Source organism: Pinus tabuliformis, chromosome 5_2, assembly GCF_031772625.1.
Source record: "Pinus tabuliformis cultivar Carrire ecotype Pingquan chromosome 5_2, CPIR1, whole genome shotgun sequence".
NCBI classification, from domain to species: domain Eukaryota; kingdom Viridiplantae; phylum Streptophyta; class Pinopsida; order Pinales; family Pinaceae; genus Pinus; species Pinus tabuliformis.
The window spans coordinates 254,663,543-254,668,645 of record NC_142306.1 but is presented as its reverse complement, the minus strand read 5'-3'; positions in this window follow the sequence as shown (position 1 = coordinate 254,668,645).

Genomic DNA, 5,103 nt, shown 5'->3' with positions numbered 1-5,103 from the left:
AAAGAGAGGAAGACCTCAAGATGCAAGTGAGAAAGAAAATGTAGTTGCTTACTAGAGATTCAATATAGCTGAGAAGGGATGTGGAGAGTAGCAAGCTAGAGGTAGTGGTAGGGAACCATTGTAGTGTTGGATATGTGGTAAGGATCATCATAAGATGGATTCTCTATAGTATCAAAGTGGTGGTAGACCCTAGATCTACAGTTCTCACGAGCCACATATAGTTGGTGATGTCGGTCATAACATTCCTCAAATCTATGCAATTGTGGAAAATAGGCAAGCAAATCATCATGCATCGATAATTGAGATGGACGGTAAGCTTTGTGATCAATTTGTTTCTATTTTGATTGATCCTGGATCTAACTATAGTTATATTAATCATAACTTGGTGGATAAGTGTGGTTTCAGAAAAGAAGTGCATTCAAAATCTTGGTTGGTATAGTTGGCTATAGGTACAAAGAAGTGATTTCCCCAATGGGTGAGAGCTTGTGTGTTTGAGCTAAATGGTATGCCTATAGCAACACATTTGAATGTATTTCCATTAGGATCATATAGTATGATTTTGGGTATGGACTGGCTATGCCTTCACACAACCAAGGTGGATTTCTTCGACAAGGGGATTGAATGTGTGGATGATAGTGGGGAAAAGAGGACTTTGTAGATAAAGAAGAAGCCTACATCAGTGAGGATGGTTACCACTATGTAGGCTAAGTGTAGTTGTCATATAATTGTGTCTTCAATGGCGTGCATGGTTGCAATAACTAAAAGGGATTCCATGTGTTTCCTCTAACTGTCTTGCTCCATTTTGCTTGTTGGATCAATTATCATATTTTAGCATGTTTGGTTCTCATGTAATGTTTTCCAACCTTTATGGTGACCATGAAGGTTGTTCTTTGTGTATACAAGTTTTCCTAGCCATGTAAACACATGTTTCACTTATACACAAAGTTTTAAGCACTGCCGTACAAATTTCATCATAGTCATCCTAAAGTCTATCTTGAGTGTCACACTTGTCACTCTTTGTTTTTGGACAATCTCACTGAGGGTAATTCTTTGTCTTGTTGTTCTAGTGGTCTGCGTTGTTTTGTCATCAAAGTATGCTAAGTGTGTGATCACAATTTAAATTTCCTCACAAGTTCACCCGCCTCCCACACTTAACCATTTTTCCAAAAATCTTCCCAAAAAGGAAACTCTCTTTGACTACACCCCAAATGGAATGTGCACTGTGTAGTCTCAGCCATAAGTGATGAAACCTTGCTGCCTAGAATTGTGCAACGTGTAGTCACTATCCCCCAGGACAGTTGCACTGTACAATTCTAGAGCTGAGGAGATTACCTTCATCCTAGAATTGTGTAGTAGCTTCTCCTAGCGTTACCGAGAATAGTTTCTATGCAGAACTGCTAATCCCACTAAGGTTGGTAGCTACCTTAGAAACAAACAAACTTAAAACTACTTTCGTTTTCATTTATGAAAGATAGATAAGAGAAGAATAGAGGAGACCAACCTCTCTCATGCACTTGGTTCTTTGCTCAATTCCTCTCTCTTCTGATAGTCCTTTGCTACTTGCTTTCTTTTATACCCAGCTTCACAGAGTACCTGTAGAATCAAAGCAGCATAACACTATACGAGAACATAGATAGATTATCATAAACAATATAGGATCAGATGTAAATTGACCATACAAATGCATAAAACATAAATCATACAAGAGTATGGAGGAAAACTTGAATAGCTTTATTGATAATAAAAAAAGAGCCAAGAGAATTACAACCAATTTTTCTGACCCAGCGTCATCGTCTCAGCAAGTAAGCCCTTCTTCACCTCATGAAAAGCTTATATCACCCAACACTATGATGTTACTTCAAGAAACCAACAACAATTCCTTACAAGATGCAAAATTCCAGCCTCTGGATCTGTGGGATGAGGGATCCATATATAGATGTCTGCAAGGGAGATGAGTCAGCTTGTTATTTGATTAGTGTCTTCCCTCCAATAGTTCTTGATTCCACTTGGAGATTGATGATCTCTTACTCATCCCTGGTCAAGTTCAGATAGGCAAGTGTCACAGGAGAAGTTTCTGGAAGATTCCATGCTTCTCCACATTGCAGATTGACCCTACCATTTGTCCCTTCTCATCCATCGCACCCCATAGAAGGGATTTTTGAAATGAAATGCACCTACTGTGTGTATTTAGGTGGAATGCAACGCACTTTGCCTATGGAGTAGGTGAAATGGTCCAGTCTTTACCAGTTCTGATTAGTTTTTTATGGAGAACTTCTGGGAGATGTTGTAATCAGTTGACCTTATTCTTTTAGGGGTTGGAACAACACCTTTAGGGACTTAGGAGCTCTTGGTTTATGGAAATTTTATGCTTGGGGTTGCAGTGCCCAAAAATGTCTATAACAGTTGCCCCCTAAAGCATGAGGTCATTAATCTTTTGATGTCGGGTGAAATGCTTTATCATGAGGATCTGAAGTTCTTTCAAGCTGGAAGGAGACTTGTAATAAGGTACAATACAATACATTATCTTCATAATTTTTTCATGATCTAGCTGAGGCGGGAATTCCCGTGCTCAGCTTTATAAATATATTTTTCATGTACATGAGACAGACAATCGTCTGAGTGTAGATTGATGATTCTGGTAGAGCCATCATCCCTTAGATTGGATGATTATATGTGCAGCAATGATGTACATTTGATGTCTTTATTTTCCTGAATATATACCACAGCTCGGATGGATGAAACTAGATCCGGGGTCTTCAATCTTGTTCAACCTTCACTCAAAGTACAAGTCGATCCATGTGAGAGATGTTCTAGAGTCGAAGATGGAAAGACATCGCCTAATTACCAACCAATGACGTAAGTTGTTAATAGGCACGAGAGGAATCATCGATAATGATAATGATCCTCAAGGTACTACAGTACAATTCATGTGGTGTGAATAAGGGACTTGGCGTCGAACACCATGTAAAATCTTTTGGTCAAAGGCCATTTATGTAAACATGTCGCCGTAAGTGAGAAACTTACCATTGAGGCATGCAAGCTTCAAAGTACTGAAAGGGTTGTTCCTAGATAGCCTTCTTGGATAATGAGCTGATGTCAACAAGAAGAGATCTATCATAGGACGGCCTTAATGAATCCCACATCAATGACACGGAACGGAGCAAATGATTTTAATGGAGGTGAAAACAATCTGGTGATATACGGTTCAGGGTGGCGGTCATGAAAGAATGGAGCGGAAATGTATTATAGTGGGTGAGACACAGGTGAATTATCTGAATGACTTCTCTTGAACATATCGACGACACTGACATGATGGATTGGTAGTGTTAACCCCAAATGTGGATGGTGTGATGGAACCATGGTGATATAACCAGTGAATGGAACAACCCAACCCGACTAGGATGCGGAGTGAAAGTGTCATGTTCAAGAGCGACTTGTTACCAACAAAGTTTCTTCAAGTTTTCTTCCCAATTTTTCTCATTGTTGACTAGTACCTCTTTATTTTTGTCAAGCTTGAGGAGGATAACATATGCTTATTCTATAATTTTCCCTTCGGGCAAACCATCGCTGTTATAGACATTTTTGTGCCTTATAGCTCTAAGCATGAAATGTCCATAAACCAAGGGCTCCTAAGTCCGTAAAAGTGTTGTTCTAACTCCTAAAGGAACAAGGTCAACAAATTACAACTTCTCCCAGAAGTTCTCCACCAGAAAATGCTCAGAATCAGACAAATCTGGATCATTTCAGCTGCTCCACTGGCTAGCTGTGTTGCATAGCACCCAAATACACTAGCTAGGTGCGTTGCAACGCACCTAAATGCACTATCAGGGTGCGTTGAGCGGGAAATGACAAATGGCAGTGCCATTCCGCGAGGTGGAAAGACAATGGAAGCTTCCAGAATCTTCTCCAATGACACTTGCCTCACTGAATTCGACCAAGGATGAGTAAGATGCTCTCAGTCTCCAAGTGGAAGCAAGAACTGATAGAGAGAAGACACTAGTCAAATCATAAGTTGACTCATCCTCCTTGCATGCATCTATATATGGATCCCTCATCCCAGAGATCCTGAGGCTGGAATTTTGTACATTACGAAGAATTGCTGTTGGTTTTGAGATAGATATAAGAGTATTGGGTGATTTATGCTTTGTTGGAGGTGAAGAGGGGCTTCTTTGCTGGGAGGTTGATGCTGGATCAGGAATCATCGGTTGTAACTCCTCCTGGATCTTCTTGTTATATCAATAAAACTATTTGAGTTTCTCCTACATGCTTGTGTATCATTGATGCTTGTTACATTTGTATGTTTAGCTTAAATCTGATCCTAAGCTTTTTATGAATATAAACCCATGTCTTTGTATAGTTTCCTTCTTTTGTGATCTTGCAGGTATTTGGTGAAGCTGGGCAAGTAAGGGAGTAGGTAGCTGGAAGCTGTCAAAGTGGAGAGAGATTGGATCAAAGGACTAGCGCAAGACACAGGTTGGTTCATCCTATTCCTCTTTGTTTATGGTTCATAAAGAAGAATACAAAAGTAGTTTTCTCTATTTGTTTCTAAGGTCACTGTCACACCTTAGTGGGATAGGGTCGTTCTGAATAGACACTTTTCCCGCTAACAATCATTATTATTTAACAAGCATAACGATAGTGAAACTCGTTCTTGTCTGTTATGGACAAGTTTGTCGCTATTAGGTTTTAACGAGTTTAACGACAAAGATAACTCAGTCCTTTTCAATTTTAGAGAGTCTAAAAAGGAAGGTAAAGGAAACTCCAAATATCCTCTTTCGTCATCAAATCCCTTAAGTCCGAAAAAGTATAAAATAATACGAAAGGGATAAATTTTCGGTAATTTTAACGAGCCGAAAAAGACAAGTGCTCGACATTTTTGTGTAAAAATCCCTCAGGTCCAAAAAGATTAAAATCAAAAGGAGGGATAGCACTTCCAGTCACTTTAACGAGCTAGAGAGGCCAATGGCTCGGAAATCTTTTCATATTTTATGAGTTAGCTGAAAAGAGCTTAAAGGAGACTCGTTTTTTAGGAACGAGTGATAAATTCGGGTAGCAGTTGATTCCAGGTAAGGTTTGGAATTTTCCAATCACGGCAGTGTCACA